Raw genomic sequence first — 24,990 nt, 5'->3', positions numbered from 1 at the left:
CAATACATTTCTCCCTTCTTCTTTGGCCTTAATTAGTCCCTTTTGCAATCTACTCAAAGGAGCAGCTGGACGCTGGGGGGGAGGTGCTGGTGCTGTCACTGCCCCCCCACTACCCCTCCTCCCTCCATCCCGGAGGGTGGAGTTGATGGAGAAGAGTCAATTACCTGCTCCTCAGGTGGGGTTGAAGCTGCCTCAGATTCACCCCGCCCTTGAGCCTCACTTAAGTCTTCATGCCCTGTGGGGATATGGCCATTAATCTGTTCTTTGTCTTCCTCCTTTATCTCAGGCTTCCCCCTTTGGCTATTCCTAGAGTTTTTTCCTTTTCTCCTAAAACTAGTACGGTATTTTAAGGCCAACTGTATCGTATTGTATAAATAGAATGCCTTGAAGGGAACTGACTGAGGGTTTTCAATGTTATAATCAGAGAGCTGTTGACCAACCAATGCCCAGTTATCTACAGAGATTTGCTCTTCCTCTAAAAACCAAGGGGAGGTGCGTTTTAATATACCCAGAAGTTTAGCTGCCTGTTCCCAAGATACAACTAGCCCTTCCTCTTCTATCAGGTCACGCAGGCTTTCTATAGCGCCACTCCTGGGTGGGGCAGGGGTTGGGGGGTTTGGGGTGGGGGATGGAGAATCTTTACCTAAGATCTGTCCCATTTCAGCCAAAAAGTTACTGCTTTCGTCTTTAAGAAAATAAGTTCCCTGTTTGTCTTATACTCACCTAAGTTCCTGGTCACTGGAGACTTCTTCAGTGAAAGTAGGGTCCTTGGTTCCCACGCTTGGGCGCCAAATGTATTTAAAATCAGCCGGAGTCAGGAATTCAGGTTAAGGGGAAAATCTCCAATATTTATTGAAGTGAAGAGGTGAATAAAGATTGCAATAGCAAATATAGGCAAGAAAGATTGCGATAGCAAATATAGGCAGTTGCGACAGGAAGCCAGCTAAGAGAGAGAGCAACGCAAGCCGAGCCAACCGTGGCAATGGCCATCCCAAAAGCCTCTCCTCCCCTTCCTTTTCCACTCCCCTGCCTCCACCCACCAAAATCGTCATTTCCTATACAACACATCAGAACTTGCACAAAGAGTGGGTGGGGGCCATTCTTTCTCCAAGCTTATCTATTAATAGAGTATGGTCCAATTACTATTTAGCCTCATGTGCTTGGGACCTCAGTGCATCAACTCAAGCTACAGCCCATTACAGGAGATGAATACAAACTGCTTGCATTTTTGTTTTTTTTCCCGGGTTATTTATACCTTCTGAATCCAATTCTCCCTGTGCAACAAGAGAACTGTTTGGTTCTGCACACGTATATTGTATCCAGGATATACTGTAACCTGTTCAACATGTAAAGGATTGCTTGTCATCTAGGGGAGGGGGTGGAGAGAGGGAGGGGAAAAATCGGAACAGAAGTGAATGCAAGGGATAATGTTGTAAAAAATTACCCTGGCATGGGTTCTGTCAATAAAAAGTTATTAAAAAAAAAAAACTACATATGCCTGCACAAATCATATGCAATCACGTATATGCACACCTATTCACCCTTATACACAATCATTCATGCCCCCACACACAAAAGTACCCCACGCATGTCTTGTAATCCATGTCCACCCACACACGCCCACACAAAATACAGCAAATGCCCACCAATTTCTGCCTACATGTATAATCCCACATACGTGCAACCATATATACATGGTCAACCACACAAAGTTTGCACACACCTGTAATGTCCACCAAAGTATTCCCACCAGTGCATTCTGTCATGGACACCCATGCATACCCCACTAATTTGTGCCCACCAGACAATACAGTCAGGACACATTCAAACATGAGTACCCAAATACTCAAGCACTGCCATGTGAACACTCTTACACATGCTTATGAACACACACACACACACACACACACAGAGTCATGTCTGTACAAATGGACATGCATAGACAAGTAGAAACACTTGTGTATGTCTGTGCATACACACACACAAACACAACTGAACACTTGTGCAAAATAGCACTTTCATGGTTATACACATTCATACAGCATTGACATACATATCCATTCACACAAGCACACTCATGTATTTCCATGCACAATCATCTACGTTCATGAATGCCCAAGAAGTGCTGTACATACATGTATAATTGTGCAGTTACATAGGCTCACAAATATATACAGCTTTATACTTGTGGCCGTGTGCACATGCATGTTCATTCCAACACATACCACATTCATGTATACCTGTCCATACTTACATATGTCTTTCACCAAACAAACCTATTTAAAGTATATGCTTATGAAAACCTGTATACACTCCTACATGCTAGGAGTACACTTGTACTCAACCCATGTATACCCATCATCCCTCAGATATGCTAATGTGCTCCTGAATACTCTTGTACACTCATGTACAACTCTTCATGCTCACACATGCCCATCTTTATTTCTCCACATTATGCTCTCCCACGACCACTTTTATGCCTCTATCATGGCCTTGAATGCTCGTAATGCCTGTGAACTCCTGCACAACCTTGCACGTTTTTATATGCCCACAGACACATACCCATGCAGATTCCCATATGTCTTTTCATGCCTGCATACCTTAAAACATATGCTTGTGCAAAAAACAGGCACACGTGAACATGTGCATATTCACACATGCCAAAGTAAGCCTGTCTATGTAAATGATTTCTTAGACATACTCATATATCTCTGTGCACAATCACATATCCCTGTTCAGAAACACTATTTATGTGTGGGTTAGGGCCCACTCATTCAAATCTGCACACTCTCATGCAGATCCATTCACAGAACACCAGGGTAGGCTGTTTAAACTCTTTCAAATGATACACACTGAATCATATATACTCTATATACTACTTCACATTCATGGACATTTGCACATGCTCAGTCAGTCATTTACCCTCCCACAGTCTCATAATGCACTTTCACATTAATAGATATGTACATTTTTACACATTCACACTTATGCATTCTCATTCATATCTGTATACACAGGCTCTCACATACTTCTTCAACTCATGCATTCGTGTGTTCAATCACACTCATGCACACTTACACATATGTATACATGAACTTGCACATGTATCACTTGCCACAAACATACACATATGTAATTCTTGCATTCTCCTTTAACTCACATTCATAATCAATACTCCTTCAAACTCACACTCAAACTTGCTCATTTACATTCAGTCGCACTCATACACACACAATCATGTGCACTCACTCATAATCACATACTCAAACTCACATATTCAATCATATTCATAACATTCATATGCAAATGCTTACACATGTTCACACATGCTCATGCATTTGCACATTTTTCATATTCACATTCACACATGCTCATTCATATTTTCTATTTCATCTTATGCACCCTCATTTACATCTACTCAGAGTTTCATACACAGTGCTTCCACTCATATACTCATATATACTCATGTATGCTCCTTCACATGCATACAGGTATGCATGCTAATTCAGACTTGTGTGTACATGCAACTCTGATGAGCTCCTTCAATTTGTGCACGTTCATGAACACTGACACACTTATACCCAGTGATATACAGCACACTCATACAGCTTCACACTCATTCAGATATACTTAAGCAATGTCATTGAAATAAAAGCATCCAAGCTTTGTTTATAGAAATGAAATTCATGTGGCGGAAGCAATGATTAAGAATTGAAAGAGAAATAACAGGAAAATGGCACAGAACATTTCAAGATCTCAAACTACTAGAAAGAGCAATCATCAAAATGATTTGGTACTGAGGTAAATCTGTCAAATGTGCCCTGCCAGTGTAAGGAGTGACTTAGGTCCAGTCAAGAGTGATGGACAGTACATGATGTTTATCAAACCGCAAGTTCAAGTCCCAAAGACCATGTTTAGATAAAACCGCTAGAAGCTGTCTGCACTTTCAGGAATAAGAGAAGGTCCTGTAAAGCTGTGAGCAATTCCAGCTCACTTCTTGCCCTGGGTGGACATTTGCTCCACAGGTTAGAAAGCCACACTAAAGGGTATGGGATTACCCCCACTAAAGCTACCAGCAAAGTCTGATCCTGGCTCTCCTTGGACAGAGACAGGCAGCCTCTGACTCTTGCTAGAAACAGATTTCATGACTAAGCAAGCTGGTCTGCTCTGGCATATGCTGACTTGCCAGTGCACAAAGCCATGGGATTTTTATACAATTTTTACAAGCATGTAACTGTGTAAGGGGAAGGATTGGAGGTTTATCTGGGGTGTACACACAAAGTGAGCTCAGGTGCTGCTAAACTTATTCATATAAAACTTATGCCCAAATGGTGTAATTAGTGGGTATAGCTATGATTACGCTAAAATTATATGCTTCTTTATTTTAGTTATTTTGCTAAACTGGGGAGGAGAGCACATAGCTCTGCCCTCTATTTTCTTCCTCACACCTTACTGTCAACTCTTTTAGTGAGAGGGAGTCAAATTTCACAAGTGGAATATATTAAATATACTACACATGAAAGCAAACAAATTTATTAGTGTGGCATTCAGTAAACTTGAAGGCCTCAGCTACTGGGGTACTTACTATTCAACAAAATATGTTGGGAAAATACAAAAGTAGACTAGCAGAAATAAGATATAGACCAACACCTCACACCATATACCAAAACAAGTCAAAAATAAATATATCACTTAGACATTAAAAATGAGATCATAAGAGGAACAAGGAAAAAAATTACCTTTCAGATTTATGGATAGGAAAGACTATGGGAACTAACAAAAATTAGAGGCAATCAAAGAAGATAAAGGCCAATTTAGTTAATATAAAAATAAAAGGTTTTACACTGTAATGCCGGAGAAACTGAGGCAGGAGAGAGATTAGAGAGTTTTTAATATTTTATTAATGGGAGAGTAAGATTGACTAGACAGGACTCTCGTCTCAAATTATCCAGTCAGACAGAGATAAAGATATACTGGGACCAAGGAATCCATGTTGGTCCCAGGGCTGGAGGAGACTGTCATCTCAAAGGCGTCCAGCATCCAGCCGCCAGCCTCCAGCAATGAATGGAAGAACCCCAACTTCTTAAATATCTTTTCTCTGAACAAAAGAAAGGGTAAGAAGCTGTCAGGATGGGGGAGGCCATAAATCCTAAAAAAAAAAAAAAAAAAAAAAAAAACCCAGAGACAGGATGTCTGAATACACAGAGATAAAGATGTCAGTGAGATATCTTGGAATATTTTAGAGGGATATTGTAAATTCTTGAGGACAGAAAAGAGTTAGGAGGTCTACTCTCTTGTTTATCTTGCTTGGGCTAACAATTTATAACCTTAGAGTAATTGGTCCTTAGTCTTAATGGACCAGAGGGAGATTTACAGCTTAGGGGATTGACATAGAACAGTTAAAGAAACTGAGACAAGGGAAACCAGTGCAGGGAAACTGAGTCAAGACAGTTAAAGAGAACTGTGGCATAACAACACAAAAACTAATACAGGTAAAATTGTAATGGAAAAAGGTAACCGGGAAAAATATCTTTGTGGCATGTTTCTCTGATAAAGGTCCCACATCAGAGAAACCTAAGTAATGTATTCAGATTTATAAGAACAAAAAGTCATTCTCCAATAGAAAGATGGTTCAAAAACATGAAAAAATCAATTTAGAATAAAGAAATCTAATCTATCAACAGATGGAAAAAATGTTCCAATTCACAAATATTTAGAGAAATACAAATTAAATAAACTCTGAGCTTGCACCTTACACCCAAAGATAACCAAAAAAAAGGAAAATGACAACTGGAGGAACTGCAGAAAAATGGTACATTAATGCATTGCTCCCAGAGTTCTGAATTGATTCAGACATTTTAGAAAATAATTTGCAACTACATTTTTAAAAAAAAAAGTCACTCAGCTGTTCATATCCTTTGATTCAGAAACACCATTATTGGACATACATTCCCCAGAAGATCAAAGAAATAGAAAATGGACCCATATGTACAAATATATTTATAACAGCTCCTTTTATCATATCAAAAAACTGGAAACTGAGGGATTACAAGTGGTGATGGACAAGTAAAATATGGTATAGAATTAATATAATTTATGTGGATACAGAATGTGAAACAGAATGAAGTTAAAGAAAAACAATTTATACTTTATTATAAGGAAAAATTATATACAGTGTATTCTTTATATTATAAAGAAAAATATTTGCAAAACTTGAAAGCTTCAATAAATGCAATAACAAATCATGAAAATTGAAGATCAAGCATGACAAAAGGGTGAAAGATTTATTCTAAGTCTCTAAATTGAGAATGAGATACACACTTTTGGACATGGCCAAATGAGATAATTTGCTTCATTCATTCATTCATTTATTAGCAAAATCTTTGAGAAGCCTTGGCCTGAAGACAATGAGGGCTGTTCCCTTTGTAGTTTCTCATTTCACGCATACATTGTTGGTGGAATTGTGAATACATCCAGCCATTCTAGAAAGCTATTTGGAACTATGCTCAAAAAGTTATCAAACTGTGCATGCCCTTTGATCCAGCAGTGTTTCTACTGGGATTACATCCCAAAGAGATCTTAAAGGAGGAAAAGGGATCTGTATGTGCATGAATGTTTGTGGCAGCCCTCTCTGTAGTGGCTGGAAACTGGAAACCGAATGGATGCTCATCAATTGGAGAATGGCTGAATAAATTGTGACATGTGAGTATTATGGAATATTATTATTCTGTAAGAAATGACCAGCAGGAGGATTTCAGAAAGGCCTGGAGAGACAAGAACTGATACTGAGTGAAATGAGCAGGACCAGAAGAACATTATATACTTCAACAACAATACTATATGATGATCAATTCTGATGTACCTGACCCTCTTCAACAATGAAATGAACCAAATCAGTTTCAATAGAACAGTAATGAACTGAACCAGCTACACCCAGGGAAAGAACTCTGGGAGATGACTATGAACCACTACATAGAATTCCCAATCCCTCTATTTTTGTCTGCCTGCATTTTTGATTTCCTTCACAGGTTAATTGTACACTATTTCAAAGTCTGACTCTTTTTATACAGCAAAATAAATGTTTGGACATGTATACATATATTGTATTTAACTTCTGCTTTAACATATTTAACATGTATTGGTCAACCTGCCATCTGGGGGAGGAGATGGGGGGAAGGAGGGGAAAAATTGGAACAAAAGGTGTGGATACATTTTTCCTGTATTTTAATTTGTTCATTGCATACATATGTAACACAGGGTTCCTTTTCCTCTTTTCTTTTCTTTTTGCAGTACGTGTGTGTACACACACAGGTCCTTTTTCTATTTTTTATTTCTCTGCATGGGTGTACGTGTGTGTGTGTGTGTATGTATATGTATATGTATACATACACCAATTCAGAGAGAGGGAGAGACAGAAACAGAGAGAAGAAAGAAAAAGAGAGATAGACATTGAAAGAGGCAGAGAAGGACAAAAGGAGACGAGAGAGACACAGAGAGAGACACATACACACACAGAGACAAAAGGAGAGAGAGAAGGACATACACACAGTGGGGGTACATGGGGAGAGAGACAGACAGATAGAGGGAGGGAGGAGAGGGAGGAAAAGGGAGAGAGGGGGAAGAGAGAAAAAGAGAGAATGACAGAGAGAGACAGAGACAGACATAGGGAGAGAGAGAGACAGACAACCGGAGGGAGGGAGAGAGGGAGGGAAGGAGAGAGACATGCACACACACACACATCCTGCTGGTCGTTTCTTACAGAACAATAATATTCCATAACGTTCATATACCACAATTTACTCAACCATTCTCCAATTGATGGACATCCATTCATTTTCCAGCTTCTAGCCACTACAAACAGGGCTGCCACAAACATTTTGGCACATACAGGTCCCTTTACCTTATTTAGTATCTCTTTGGGGTATAAGCCCAGTAGAAACACTGCTGGATCAAAGGGTATGCACAGCTGGATAACTTTTTGAACATAGTTCCAAATTGCTCTCCAGAATGGCTGGATGTATTCACAATTCCACCAACAATGTATGAGTGAAATGAGAAACTACAAAGGGAATAGCCCTCATTGTCTTCAGGCCAAGGCTTCTCAAAGATTTTGCTAACCTATTTAACATGTAAAGGACTGCTTGCTATCTGGAGAAGGGGGTGGAGGAAGGGAGGTGAAAAATCAGAACAGAAGTGAGTGCAAGGGATAATGTTGTAAAAAATTACCCAGGCATGGGTTCTGTCAATAAAAAAGTTCTTGACCTTTTGTTTTTCCATATAAACTTTGGTGTTATTTTTTCTAGGTCATCAAAATAGTTTTTTGGGAGGCTGATTGGTATAGCACTAAATAAATAGATTAGTTTAGGTAGTATTGTCATCTTTATTATATTTGCTCCCCAGTCCAAGAGCATTTAATATTTCTCCAGTTGGTTAGATCAGACAATTTGTGTGGAAAGTGTTTTGTAGTTTTGCCCATAAAGTTTCTGATTTTCCCTTGGCAGAGAGATTCCTAAATATTTTATAAAATCAGTAGTTACTTTAAATGGAATTTCTTTTTGTAACTCTAACTGTTGGGTTTTGTTAGTGATATATAAGAATGCTGATGACTTATGTGGGTTTATTTTGTATTCTGCAACTTTGCTGAAGGTGTGGATTGTTTCTAATAACTTTTTAGTAGAATCTCTAAGTATACCATCATATCATCAGCAAAGAGTGATAATTTGGTTTCCTCATTGCCTATTCTTATTCCTTTAATCTCTTTCTCAACTCTTATTGCCAGAGCTAGCATTTCTAATACAATATTAAATAGTAACGGTGATAGTGGGCAGCCTTGTTTCACTCCTGATCTTATTGGGAATGGTTGCAGTTTGTCCCCATTACATATGATGCTTACTGCTGGTTTTAAATAAATGCTACTGATTATTTTAAAGAAAAGTCCATTTATTCCTATACTCTCAAGTGTTTTTAATAGGAATGGATGTTGAATTTTATCAAATGCTTTTTCTGCATCTATTGAGATGATCATATGGTTTTTGTTAATTTGACTATTAATATAGCCAATTATACTGATAGTTTTCCTAATATTGAACCAGCCCTGCATTTCTGGTATAAATCCTACTTGATCGTGGTGTATTATCCTGGGGATGATTTTCTGTAGTCTTTTTGCTAATATCTTATTTAAGATTTTAGCACCAATATTCATTAGGGAGATTGGTCTATAATTTTCTTTCTCTGTTTTCAACCTACCTGGTTTAGGTATCAGTATCATGTCTGTGTCATAAAAGGAATTTGGTAGGACTCCTTCATTCCCTATTTTTTCAAATAATTTATAAAGCATTGGGGCTAATTGTTCTTTGAATATTTGGTAGAATTCACATGTAAACTCATCTGGTCCTGGGGATTTTTTTTAGGGAGTTGATTAACACCTTGTTCTATTTCTTTTTCTGAAATGAGACTATTTAAGCAATTTACTTCCTCCTCTGATAATCTGGGAAGCCTATATTTTTAGAGGTAGTCATCCATTTCGCTTAGGTTATCAAATTTATTGGCATAAAGTTGAGCAAAGTAGCCCCTTATTATTTCTTTAATTTCCTCTTCATTAGTGGAAAGTTCTCCCTTTTCTTTTTTAAAACTACTAATTTGATTTCCCTCTCTCCTTTTTCTAATCAGATTTACCAAATGTTTATCAATTTTATTGGTTTTTTCATAAAACTAACTCTTAGTTTTATTTATTAGTTCAATAGTTTTTTTTTTACTTTCTATATTATTAATTTCTCCTTTTAATTTTAAAATTTCAAGTTTAGTAATTGATTGGGGGGTCTTTAATTTGGTCTTTTTTCTAGCTTTTTAAGTTGCTGGTCCAATTCATTGATCTTCTCTTTCTCTATTTTATTCAAGTAAGCCTCTAAGGATATAAAATTCCCCCTTATTACCGCTTTGGCTGCATCCCATAAATTTTGGTATGATGTCTCACTGTTGTCATTATCTTGAGTGAAATTGTTAATTGTGTCTATAATTTGCTGCTTCACCCAATCATTCTTTAAGATGAGATTATTTAGTTTCCAATTACTTTTTGGTCTATTTACACTTAACTTTTTGTTGAATGTAGTTTTTATTGCATTGTGATCTGAAAAGAAAGCATTTACTATTTCTGCCTTCCTGCATTTAATTTTGAGGTCTTTATGTCCTAATATATGGTCAATTTTTGTGTAGGTTCCATGAACTGCTGAGAAGAAAGTATATTCCTTTCTATCACCATTCAGTTTTCTCCAGAAATCTATCATACCTAATTTTTCTAATATTCTATTTACCTCTTTAATTTTTTTCTTATTTGTTTTGTAATTTGATTTATCTAAATCTGAGAGTGCAAGATTGAGATCTCCCACTATTATAGTTTTGCTGTCTATTTCTTCTCTCAACTCTCTTAACTTCTCCTTTAGGAAGTTAGATGCTATACCACTTGGTGCATATATGTTTAATATTGATATAGCTTCATTGTCTATAGTACCCATTAGCAAGATATAGTTTCCTTCCTTATCTCTTTTGATTAGATCAATTTTTGCTTTTGCTTGATCTGAAATCAGGATGGCTACCCCTGCTTTTTTGAGTTCACCTGAAGCATAATAGATTCTGCTCCAACCTTTTACCTTTACTCTGTATCTCCCTGTTTTAAATGTGTTTATAAACACCATGTTGTAGGGTTCTGACTTTTGATCCAGTCTGCTATCCGCCTTCTCTTTATGGGAGAGTTCATCCCATTCACATTTATGGTTAAAATGACTATTTCTGTGTTTCCTGCTATCCTAATATCCCCAGATTATACTTTTCTTTTTCTTGCCCTCCTTCCCTTCTTCCCTAGTATTAAATTTATTGTTCCTACTTGCGTCACGTAGCTTTCCCTCTTTAGTATCCCTCCCTCCTCCCTTTGAATCCCTTCCCCTTTCTTGTACCCTTCCCTTATTACTCTTTTTCATTTTCCCTTTTCCTCTCCCACTTTTTAATGAAGTGAGAGAAGAATCTCTGTAAAACAAATATGTCAATTATTTCCTTTTTGAGCCAAGAGATGTGTGAGTTTAAGGCAGAAAGAAATATTCCATTTTGGACATGTTCAGATTGAGATACCTATGGGATATACCTATGGCATCCAGCAAGCAATTGGTAATATAGGAGTGGAGCTCAGAAAAGAGAATAAAAGCTGAATGTATGGATTGGAAATCACATGTATAAATATGACATTTGAATCTGGGGGAGCCAATCAGATTATTAATACAGAATGTAGGGAGAAAGAGACCAGATATGGCAGTGTCACTAATCCTAGCTGTCCAGGAAATAGAAGGGTAAGTAGAAGCAGGAGAACTACTCAAATATCAGAAAAATCCTCTCAGATTCTGCCCTCTGCAGCTGGTCTTTTATTGCTGAACTAATCCCAACTCTTAGCACCAGTCTTGAAAGCATGTTGAGTTCCTTGGTTGTCCATGAAAACTTGAACACATTTTGTGTTAAGCCTTATGATAAGTCAAGGAAATGTCCATCAAAATATAAGTAGGAACTCTCAGCTGACTAAGAGATGACATAGAAGTAGGGGAGGGAGAGAATTAGTATTTATTTATTACTGGGCACATGACACTGTGCTAAGTACCTTTTACAACTATCTCATTTGATCCTCACAACAATTCCAGGAGGAAGGTGCTGTTGTTATCCACATTTTACAAATGTGTCAACTGAGGCAGGCAGAAGGGAAATGACTTATCCAGAGTCAATAGTAAGTGTCTGAGGCTGGATTTGCACTCAAATCTTATCACCTCAAGGCCTAGCTCTCCATCTACCACACCAGATGGCTGTCTCTACTACAAACGGGCAATAGAAGAAGCTTAGAGCCAACTGCCATGTCCCACTCTGCAGAATAGGGAGGTTCATATAATGAAAAGCATCCTGGATCTGGAGGTCGGCAGATGACGGCTAAGCTCCCCATTCCCAGCCCTGCCATTCGCTACCTGCGTGACCTTGTACAAGTCACTTCGTGCCTCTGCACGATGAGTGGGCTGGCATAGGTGGTTTCCAAGGTTCCTTCCAGCTCTAGGATTCGGTGGGTTAACAAGAGCTGCCCTGAATCTTTCACAGGTTAAAAAGATCCACTGGGAGGATGGGTACAGAAACACTGTCGAAACTAGTAAGCAGCATCCAAAGTGAGGAATGAATAGTAACAGCCAGCCCTGGAGAAAAAATAGTAATAACAGTGGGGTTTGAAGAGCACCATCTCCAGGTAAAAGGAACTGACCCTGGAGGTGCTGCCCTCTGCCTCAGAGGAAGTCCTCAGAGACTGGATGACCACATACCCGGGATTCTCTTTTAGTTCCTGGCGAACTATATGATGCTGAGGTTCCTTCTGACACTGAGATTAGGGGAATCTGGTTCAGCTAATTCCACTATGGCAACTAATTGCTAGAGCTAAATTGGTTGTCACCACACTGTTATTTCCACCTCAGCAGTATCACCTCAAATCCAGGCCTTCTTCTCAGTCCCACTGCCACCATAGTTCAGCCCCTCTGATCTCCAGTCCAGATGATTAGAGCTTGCTCCAAATGATCTCTCTGTCTCAGTTCTTTCCACCTCCAGTTTAGCCAGTTAGCCACATTAGATTTTCTAGAACCCAGTATCTCATGATCTATCTCCTGGGACATTAAAGGTTTCCAAGATTTCCTTAGAACCTTTTTGTTCTTCCCTCCATGAATCCTAGACCTATCAAACTTAAATATATGTTCTTCCCAGAAAAAAAATATCCAACAGTATTCCATCTTCATGCCTTTGCCAATGTTCGTAATGGAAGTAGCAATGTCAGTATTCTACTTCCACTCCATTACTGTCTATCCTTCCAGATCCATCTCGAATGCAATCTTCATGATGCATGCCCTTATCTCCCCCCAGTAGGAGTGGTCTCTTTTGCTTTTAGTCAGCACCCTATGTCTTTTTATTTCACTTTGTCATTCTTCCTTGTAGTCATTTCTCTTTTTTCTTCCCTTCTAGACTGTAAACTCCCTAAGGACAATGACTCAATATAACCCACTCTGGGCTTTTGTACTAAGTAGTTGCTGAGTAAAATTGTTGTGTATAGGATGCTTCTATCATCAATCACATAGAGAGGAGAAAAGGAGAGAAGAATTATGTAAAAACCTGTGACTAGAACTTTAAATGTTTTACAATTCACATTTTGAATAGACTACTGTTGATCTAGTGACAAAAAAGTTCTCAAAAGATTTACTCAAATTTAAAAGTCAGAATGCATTTTCTTCAGGATTTAAACCAGGAGAGTATGGCAAAAATGAAGAATAGTAACTGAGAAATCAATTAGTGTGTGGAATGAAAAATCTTGCAATCTCTTCACATATAATTAGTCACTTCACACAAAATTTAGATGATTTTATTTTTAATACTCAATATTATAAAGCAGGAAGAAACAGGAGAATTATAGCATGAGTTCTGACCTAATTCCTCTGCCATGTTGCTAAAGAGTATGTGGGGGAAAGTTTCTTTTTTTAATACAAGTTGGAGGGGTGGTGGGGCTAATTAATTTAAGGACCAAAAAAATAGGCATATACAAGTCACTGAATCCTATTAATGTTACAAACTCAAAACACAACTGTTTTTCTTCTTTCCCAGGACAGAAAACTGGTGCAAACCTCACCACTCCTGGGTTTGACCCTTACTGGTTTGGGGCAGATAATTCCTAATTAGTAAAAAGATCTTTCCTTGTCTTGAATGCTGTAACTCAGCTTCTCTCTGTGTTGACCAATAGCATAATAAAGGGCTGTTTATAACCCCATCCTCCATGGCAACACTCAATGTGTTGCTGTAGAAAGGAATATAACAATATTTAGAAAAGCATATTTTGAAGCAATTCAAAAACTGGCTCCTAGTTCAACCTGAGAAACTAAATTTCTTAAACATAACAACATAATAGATGCTTCTGTTCTGATATGTCTCTGTCCAGACATATCTGATGTTTTTAGACAAGGAATTCAAACACTTATTACTATCACTTTGAAATAGAATTTATTATCTTTCAATTGATATAAAAAATCAGGGATAGTAAGCATGATGATAGACAAAGTAAAAGCTAAAATAGATTTAATTAAGATGAAAGTAGGGAAACAACATTTTGCTAAAAAATACCATTGTTAATAAAGTCTTATCAATATTAAACATGCGTGTACCAAATTCTTAAAGAAAAAGAAAGGTAAATGAGTTACAAGAGGAAATAGAAGAAAAAACTATACTAATGGAAGACCTCAACTTTCTTCTCACAGAATTAGATAAATTTAACCAAAAAAAAAAAAAAAAAACACAAAAAAACCCAAGAAAGTAGTTAAGGCGAGGAATAAAAAACTTATCTAAGTAAGATATGATAGACCACAGGAGAAAATTAAGTTAGAATAGAAAGGAATATATATTCTTCTAACAGTACCTGGTACTTACACAAAAACTGACCATATATTAGGGCACAAAAATCTCACAATCAAATGCAGAAAAACATTGAATGCATGCTTTTCAGAAAACAATACAGCAAAAATTACATTAAATAAAGGGCCACGGAAACATAGATTAAAAATTTATTTAAAACTAAATAATCTAATCCTGATGAATGAGTAGATGAAAGAAGAAACCATGGAAATAATAACTGCATTAATGGAAAATTACAACAATTAGACAATATGCCAAAATTAATGGGATGCAGCCAAAGCAGTACTTGGGGGAAATTTTATATCTTTAAATGCTTACATCAGTAAAATAGAGAAAGAGCATAATATTGAATTAGGCATGCAACTAAAAAAAAAGCTAGAAAGAAAAAAATAAAATCCCCAATTAAATACCAAATTGGAAATCCTGAAAATCAAAGGAGTGTTTAATAAAATTGAAAGTGATGAAACCATTGAAGTAATAAATAAAATGAGAAGCTGGTTTTATGGGGAAACAAACTATATAAACCAGTGATAATTTGATTTTTTTTTAAAAAAAAAGAAAACCAAATTACCAGTATCAAAGCTGAAAAGGGTAAATTTGCCACCAATGAAAATGAAATAAAGCAATTATTAGGAGGTATTGTGCTCAATTACATGCTAATAAATCTGATGATCTAAGTGAAATGGATGGATATTTACTAAAATGTTAATAACTTAGATTACCAGAAGAGGAAAAAGAATACTTAAATAACTTGGTCTTAGAAAAAGCAAGTGAATAAGTCATCAATATGTTCCCCAAGAAAAAAATCACCAGAACCTGATGGATTCACCCAAACATTTAAAGAACAACTTATCCCAATACTATTCTCTAAATATGGGGAAACAGACAAAGAAGGAGTTCTATCAAATTCCCTTTATGACACAAATATAATGCTGATACCTAAACCATGAGAAACAAAAACTGGAAAAAAAAAAACTAAGCTCAATTTCCTTAATGAAAACAAAAAGTTTAAATAATATACTAGCAAAGAGATTATAGCAATAAAGATCATACACAATGACCAGGTAGAATTTATTCCAGGAATGTAGGGATAAGTCTATATATATATATTTAATTTTATTTTATTTAATAATAACTTTATATTGACAGAATCCATGCCAGGGTAATTTTTTACAAGATTATCCCTTGCACTCACTTCTGTTCCGATTTTTCCCCTCCCTCCACCCCCTCCCCTAGATGGCAAGCAGTCCTATATATGTTAGATATGTTGCAGTATATCCTAGATACAATATATGTTTGCAGAACCGAACAGTTCTCTTGTTGCACAGGGAGAATTGGATTCAGAAGGTAAAAATAACCCGGGAAGAAAATCAAAAATGCAAATAGTTCATATTTGTTTCCCAGTGTTCTTTCTTTGAGTGTAGCTGCTTCTGTCCATCATTTATCCATTGAAACTCAGTTAGGTCTCTTTGTCAAAGAAATCCACTTCCATCAGAATACATCCTCATACAGTATCATTGTTGAAGTGTATAATGATCTCCTGGTTCTGCTCATTTCACTTAGCATCAGTTCATGTAAGTCTCTCCAAGCCTCTCTATATTCATCCTGCTGGTCATTCCTTATAGAACAATAATATTCCATAACATTCATATACCACAATTTACCCAGCCATTCTCCAATTGATGGGCATCCATTCTTTTTCCAGTTTCTAGCCACTACAAACAGGGCTGCCACAAACATTTTGGCACCTACAGGTCCCTTTCCCTTCTTTAGTATTTCTTTGGAGTATAAGCACAGTAGTAGCACTGCTGGATCAAAGGGTATGCACAGTTTGATAACTTTTTGGGCATAATTCCAGATTGCTCTCCAGAATGGTTGCATTCGTTCACAACTGCACCAACAATGCATCAGTGTCCCAGTTTTCCCGCATCCCCTCCAACATTCATCATTATCTTTCCCTGTCACTCTAGCCAATCTGACAGGTGTGTAGTGGCATCTCAGAGTTGTCTTAATTTGCATTTCTCTGATCAATAGTGATTTGGAACACTCTTTCATATGAGTGGTAATAGTTTCAATTTCATCAGCTGAAAATTGTCTGTTCATATCTTTTGACCATTTAGCAATTGGAGAATGGCTTGATTTCTTATAAATTTGAGTCAGTTCTCTCTATATTTTGGAAATGAGGCCTTTATCAGAACCTTTAACTGTAAAGATGTTTTCCCAGTTTGTTGCTTCCCTTCTAATCTTGTTTGCATTAGTTCTGTTTGTACAAAGGCTTTTTAATTTGATATAATCAAAATTTTCTATTTTGTGATCAGTAATGATCTCTAGTTCATCTTTGGTCACAAATTTCTTTCTCTTCCACAAGTCTGAGAGATAAACTATCCTATGTTCCTCTAATTTATTTATAATCTCGTTCTTTATGCATAGGTCATGGACCCATTTTGATCTTATCTTGGTATATGGTGTTAAGTGTGGGTCCTTGCCTAATTTCTGCCATACTAATTTCCAGTTATCCCAGCAGTTTTTACCAAATAATGAATTCTTATCCCAAAAGTTAGGATCTTTGGGTTTGTCAAACACTAGATTGCTATAGTTGACTATTCTGTCTTGTGAACTTAACCTATTCCACTGATCAACTAATCTATTTCTTAGCCAATACCAAATGGTTTTGGTGACTGCTGCTTTATAATATAATTTTAGATCAGGTACAGCTAGACCACCTTCCTTTGATTTTTTTTTTTTTTTGCATTAATTCCCTTGAGATTCTCGACTTTTTATTGTTCCATGTGAATTTTGTTGTTATTTTTTCTAGATCATTAAAATATTTTCTTGGAAGTCTGATTGGTATAGCACTAAATAAATAGATTAGTTTAGGGAGTATTGTCATCTTTATTATATTCGCTCAGCCGATCCAAGAGCACTTAATATTTTACCAATTATTTAAGTCTGACTTTATTTGTGTGGAAACTTTTTTGTAATTTTGCTCATATAATTCCTGACTTTCCTTTGGTAGGTAGATTCCCAAATATTTTATGCTATCAACAGTTATTTTGAATGGAATTTCTCTTTGTATCTCTTGCTCTTGGATTTTGTTGGTGGTATATAAAAATGCTGAGGATTTATGGGGATTTGTTTTGTATCCTGCTACTTTGCTAAAATTATGAATTATTTCTAATAGCTTTTTAGTAGAATCTCTGGGGTTCTCTAGGTATACCATCATATCATCTGCAAAGAGTGATAGTTTGGTTTCCTCATTGCCTACTCTAATTCCTGGGATAAGTCAATATTTTTAAAAAAACTATTAGCATAACTGGCCATAATAATACTAAAAAACAACAAAAATTTTATTTTCTCAAAAGATGCAAAAAAAAACTTTTGACAAAATATAAAACTCTTTTTTTTTTAAAAAAAGTAGAAAGCATAGGAATAAATGAAGCTTTCCTTGCAATGATAAGTAGTATCTTGTGAAGTAAAACCATCAGCTAGTATTATCGATAATGGAGATAAGCTTAGACCATCCTCACCAAGATTAGGGGTGAACCAAAGATGCCGATTGTCACCATTATTCAATATTGTACTAGAAATGCTAGCTATATCAATAAGAGGATAGAGAAATTAGAATAGGCAATGAAGAAACAAAACTATTACTCTTTGAAGACAAAATAAGAATATACTTGGAGAATCCTAGAGAATCAACTTAAAAATTAGTTGAAATAATTAAGAATTTTAGCAAAGTCACAAGACATAAAATAAACCCACATAAATCATCAGCATTTCTATATATTGCCAATAAATACTGTCTAGCAGCAAGAGATAAAAAAGATATTCCATTTAAAGTACCTCTAGACAATATATAATACTCAGGAGTCTACCTCTCAAGATAAACCTGTGTGAAAAATTACCAAACACTTTTCACACAAATAAAGTCTTAACATTCAGAGAAATGTTAATTGCTCATGAAAATGAAAGACAAGATAATAAAACTGACATTTCTACCTAAATTCATTTACTTAGGGTCATAGCAACCAAATTATGAAAAAACAAAACCAAAAAAAATGAAAATAATATGCTTCAATTTGCATTCAGACTCCACGTTCTCTAGATTTGGATAGTATTTTCCATCAAAATTCCATTTTGGAATTGTCTTAGATCACTATATTGCTGAGAAGAATTAAGTCTATGAAAGTTGATCACATGCACAATGTTATTCTTACTGTGTAAAATATTCTCTTCATTCTGCTTATCTTATTTTGCATCAGTTCATGTAAGCCTTTCCAGGTAAAAAAAAAATAAAAGAGAGAAAGAAAGAAAGAGAAACTAAGGAAGCCATACATGAACTCAAAATAAAAATAATTAAAAAAAAAACCTAGGACTCAAGCAACAATTAATTAGTTTGATCCAGCATAGATCAAGGCCAGCAAAAAAAGAATTTCAATGCTTTAACCATATAAGTATGTTAAATTCAGTAATGTAACTTAATAAGATAAAAGCTATATAGAAATAGCAATAATTTAATGCCACTCTCCCAGAAGATATAGAGGAAAGAGTGTGTGCTCAAGGATTGGGTTGGGGAGAGATATTTATACTTCTTTCTTTGTTATATATTAACAGTAAATAGCTCTTTGTAAAAATTAATTGATTAAAAAATGAAGAGCTAATGAATCATAGTTAACATCACCAAAATGAGAGCTCAAGTTGATATCATTACAATTACTCCAACTTTTCAGAGGTACCCTAGAATTCTGAATTTGGTTATACAGCACTCCTTGATCTGGAAGCTCAATCAGGTTAAGAGATTAAGTCCAGAATCTAGTTACTATGTTATTACTACACCATATGATACCTTCTTCATTATTCAAATCCCTTGCTTTACACACAAAATGTTGCCTGAGAACTTCTCACATTTTTTTGGTATGCAGATTAAGGACATGTATTTGAGTTTAGTAAATCAATCCAGAAAATTTAAAATAAAATAAAATAAAATCACAACTCAAAATCTCAAAAAGGATTGCAGTGATTTTACATAGGGGGAAAATGGTAGAAAGGGCCTTTAAGTTGCAACTTGTGCTTGACTCTTGGCTCCAGTACTAGTAAGCTATGTGACACTCAACAAGTCATTTAATTTTCTGAATTTCCTCAATTGTAAATATAGGCATCCTGATACTTGTACTACATGCCATTAAAAGAATTTTAAAGTTCAAGGGAGATGATGAGTTTGAGTTCATTTTATAAACATTAAAACACAATATAAATGAAGGAGTAGAACAAAGATGGTGGAGTAGGAGGAAGTATGGTGAGCTTCCCTCCCCAAAATACATAAAATAAAATCTCCTCCAAAAAGATCAATATTATGCACCAGATTAAATCCTCATGGGAAAATTTAGAAAAAGTCACATCATTTGTTCAGGCCAAATCAGCATGAAATAGGGTCACTGGGGACAGTATCAGGTTAGAAGCACATTGTATTCTAAATACTTTATTGCCCAGGGAGAGTATATAAACTGAGGCAAGAGAGAAACCCAGGGTAGCAACAAATACATACTTTGCTACTATGGTGGGAGCAGGTGCCAACTGGCAGCTTTGTGGCCCATTTTCCAATTCTCCTTTCCAAATCCAGGGAAGACTAAGAAGGGAATCTATGCCCAAGAACAGCAGCCTTCCTGAGTATGAAAACTCTGAGCAATGTATTGAAAAAAGGAGTTCATAAGTAAGCACAGGTAAGGCTCATATCCCACAAACACAGTAGAGTTTCACACCTGGCATCTAGGCCAGCCTACAGAATAAGAGCTGGGTCAAGAATCTTAGATAAAACTGGAGCCTACAAATCTATCACTCTGACCCAAGAGAAATTTTTTTCTTTGTTTTTGTTTGTTTGTTTGTGGTTGTTGTTTCTTGTAGAATTTTCTCTGTGGGTTTTGAAATTTATCAATTGTATTCCATTTTGTTTTCCTTGTAGGATCTCTTTGAGGTAGTTATTGGTGGATTTTTTTCTGTTTCTACTTTCCCCTCATGTTCTATCACTCCAGGACAATTTTTAAAAATTATTTCTTGCATTATTGTGTCAAAGTTCTTTTTTGGTCACAATTTTCAGGTAGTCTGATTATTCGCATATTTTCTCTTCTTGATCTCTTTTCCAGATATGTTGTTTTTCTTAAAAGATATTTCACATTCTTTTCTGTTTTTTCATTCTTTATTTTGTTTTGTTGTTTCCTGGTCTCTTATTGTGTCATTGGTTTCCCCTTGATCAATTCTAATTTTCAAAAAAATTAATTTCTTTTGTAAAACTCTTTATCTACTTTTATAGTTGGTTAACTTTTTTATAATCTTCTTTTAAAATTTTCATCACTCTCTCATTTGCTTTCTCTTGTTTTTTTTGTTTGTTTGTTTGTTTGTTTTTTTGGGGTTTTTTTGAGTGCTTTAAATTATTTCTGGGCAGGTAGCCATTTAATGTCACTCTTTGGGGTAAAAGAGGCTTTTTTTTTTACTTCACTGTCCTTCTCTGAAAATAAATCCTGGTCTTCCTTATTCCCATAGTAAGTTTCTATGGTTGGGTTCTTACTCCTTTGCCTGCTCATTTTTTTTTAAATGAGAATTATTAGTGTAAGCACCTCTAATTCTGGCTTCACTACAGTTCTCCCCTCTGATCTAGAATGTCAAACCAAAAGCTCCACATTCCTGCAAGTACCCGCAGTCAGCAGCATCCCTGTCCCACTACTTCTGTAGGTGTGCTGGTCCCTTCTCACCCAGGACTACAGCTCTGCAGCACAGGTGGATCTGGAATTTCTAATCAACAGAGGTTCCCTCAGTCTTCCTCACGTGTTCCCGGAGGTGAACATTCCAGTGGTTCAAGCTGAAACTACCTCTAAACCCAACTAGCCCCAAGATACCCCACCACCACCACCACCACCACCTTGATATTCTGCAAAGCTAGCCTTGAGTTATTTACACTTCACAATGGTTAAACCCAGATTCTAGGGTCTTTCTTAGGGTTTTCTTGGTTTGTCCCTGGAGGATCTCTGTTCTGTCCTAAGTCTTATTTTTTTTTCCACCAGTCTATGTTATCCCTGATGAACATTTTTTAATTTCTGGGGGAAATCAAGAGAGCTTGAAATTTTCTACTCTGCCACCTTCCCAGACTCCTTCTTCAGAAACAAGAGTTTAAAGAAAAAAGTTAAAAATATATTTATAAACGAAATGAGATCTCTTGAGAAAAAAAAAGTGGGGGAAATGGGAATTATGGAAAAAAGAATTTGAAAGAGAATTAATAGCTTGGCATAAGGGGTGCAAAACCTTGCCTGAGCAACAAACTCCCTGAACTTTGGAAGCAACCAAATGAAACTAATGATTCCATGAAGCAACAAGAAATATTTTTAAATATTTTTTAAATTTTTCATTAAATAACTCCCCATTACATGTGAAATTTTTGAAACTTTTTTTTGTTTAAATTTTGAGTTCCAAATTCTCTTCCTCCTACCCCTCTCCTACTCATTGAGAAAGCAAGCAATATATCAATTATATATGGGAAGTCTTGTAAAACATATTTCCATATTAGCCATCTTACAAAAAAGAACACAATCACAAAACACAAACCCAAGAAAAATAAAATTAAAAAAAAAGATGCTTTAATCTCTACTCAGAGTTCATTAGTTCTCTTTCCAGAAGTGGATATTTTTCATGATGGGTCTTTTAGAGTTGTTTTGAAACATTGTCTTGAGCAGAGAAGCTAAGCCTTCCACAGTTGATCATCCATAGAATATTATTGTTATTGTATGCAATGTTCTCCTGGGTCTCTCTTCACTCAGCATAAGTTTATAATATAAGTTTTCCCAGTTTTTCCTGAAACTATCCTGCTCATCATTTCTTACAGTATAACAGTATCCCATCACAATCATATATCACAACTTGTTCAGCCATTCCCCAATTGATGGGCATCCCTTCCAAAGAATTCCCAATTCTTTGCCATTACAGAGTTATAAATAGTTTTGTGCAAATAAGCCCTTCTCTCTTTTCTTTGATCTCTTTGGAATACGGTCTGAGTAGTGCTTTTGCTAGGTCAAAGAACATGTATAGTTTAATAGATAGCATTTAGAACATAATTCCAAATTGTTCTTCAGAATGGTTAGACTAGTTCACAACTCCACTAACAGTACATCAATGTTCCTATTTTTCCACATCCCCTCCAACATTTGTCATTTTGCTTTTCTCTCATGAGAACCAATCTAATAATGTGAGGTAGTATCTCAGAGCTGCTTTAATTTGAGTTTCTCTAATCAAGAGTTATTCAGAGTATTTTCTCATATGATTGTTCATATCTTTGATTTTTTCCTCTGAAAATTGTCTGTTCATTCCTTTGACCATTTATCAACTGGAGAATGGTCTGTAATTTTATAAATGTAGGTCAGTTTCTTCTGTATTAGAGAAATAAGACCTTTATCAGAGAAATTCATTGTAATGCTTTTATTTCCTGTTTTCTTCTAATTTTGGCTTCATTGGTTTTGTTTATACAAAACCTTTCAAATTTCATATAATCAAAACAATCAATTTTACTACCTGTGAACCTCACTATCTCATGTTTGGTAGTGAAATCTTCTTCCCTTATCCACAGATCTGATTTTCCATGCTTCCTAATTTACTTAAGATTATTGTGTCCTGTTTTCTAGAGCCCCCAAGTTGGGGTGACAAAACGTACCGTTGCTTTCTAGAGCCCCCACACCAGAGTGATTAAAATATCTCTTCCTAGTGGAGAAGTGATGAGGCAGGACTCCTGAGGATGGTGGAAAAATGGAGTCCATTTATTTCAAGGACTTTCCCCTTTTTATACCCTCATACCCTTATGTAACAAAAACAACACTGGGCATGCACCAATATATACTGCATACATGGGACCACATAACCAACTTACTATTGTGCTTAGATTGCCACCTGGTATCATTCTGCTTCAATCACAACATAGGTTGTCACTACCCCCTGACTTCTCTGGAAGGCCAAGAGCCCTTAGGGGAGATGGGGAACCGAACCAGACATTGTTAGCAAGTTCCCTCTGGGCTGAGGGATCTTATACCTTACCCAGAGTTCCCCCACTGTCTGTGACCCTCTACAGGTGATACTACCCTTTATTTCTAAATCATTTATCCATTTTGACTGTATCCTGGTATACAGCAAAGCTTCTTAAACTGTGGATTACAACTACAGAAGGAGTCATTTGACTGAATGTGAGGGTCATGAAATTATGATTTATTATGAGTGTTTGATATGAATACATATTTTACATACCTATATACCTGGGGTTTTGTAAAAATTTCTCAGTGAAAAGGGGTCATGAGTGAAAAAAAATTAAGAAGCCCTAATATATAGTATAAGGTATTGGTCTATGCCTAGTTCCTTCCAAACTGCTCTATACTTTTCCCAGCAGTTTTTGTCAAATGTTGAGTTTTCTACTCCCAAAGCTTAGATGTCTGGTTTTAATCAAACACTATATCACTATAATCATTTATAACTATATATTATATATGTAAACTATCTCACTGATCCACTACTCTATTTCTTAGCCCATATCAGACTGTTTTCATTATTACTCCTTTGTAATATAGTTTAAAATCTGGTACTGCTAGGCTGCATTCCTTCACTTTTTTTTTCCCTTTGACTTCCTGACAACAAGAAATAGCAAAAAAAAAAAAAAGTCAAAAGACTGAGAAAATAGAAAAAATGTAAGGGATCTCACAGCAAAAACAATCTACAAAACAAATCTAAGATAAAAAAAAAATTAAGGAACACTGGGCTGGCTGAATGATGAGACCAAAAAAGGATCTAGCCATCATATTTCAAAAAACTTTAAAACTGTCCAGATCACTTGGAACCAGAGGGCAAAGTGGTAACAGAAAAAAAATCTACCAGTCACCTCTTGAAAGAAATAAAATCAAAATGAAAACTCCCCAGAAATATCATAGCCAAATTCCAATGCTTTCAAGCCAAAGAAAAAAATATCACAGAAAAAAAGGATTCACACACTGAAGAGCCACAGTCAGGATCACACATGATTTAGCAGCTACCATTATAAAGAAGTAGAAAACTTGGACCATGATATTGCAAAAGGCAAATTATTACAGCCAAGAACAATAGGCACCACAAAAGTCAGTAAATGCTATAGGGTAAAAGGTACATTCTTAATGAAATACAGGATTTTGAAACATTTCTGATGAAAAGACCAGAATTGGATAGAAACTTTGAATTTAAACATAAGAATTAAGTAAAACATAAAAAGATAAACATAAATGAAAAATAAAAAGAAAATGAACAAGGATAAGCTGCTTGCATTCAAATATGGGGTGATGATACATGAATCCCTTCTGAACTTTAAAGTTATAAGAGGTTACACAGACTAGACTTGCAGTGGTTCTGTTAGGTTTTGATGAACTTAAGAAAAGAATGAAAAAAGAGGGAAAGAGTACACACTCTTGATGGGAGGAAAAAGGAAAGGAAAGTTGGGAGAAGTTACATGATTAAGGTATGCAAGTAGCTATCTATACAAAC

The sequence above is a fragment of the Antechinus flavipes genome, chromosome X, assembly GCF_016432865.1.
Source record: "Antechinus flavipes isolate AdamAnt ecotype Samford, QLD, Australia chromosome X, AdamAnt_v2, whole genome shotgun sequence".
In the NCBI taxonomy this organism is placed as follows: domain Eukaryota; kingdom Metazoa; phylum Chordata; class Mammalia; order Dasyuromorphia; family Dasyuridae; genus Antechinus; species Antechinus flavipes.
This window is presented reverse-complemented; position numbering follows the sequence as displayed.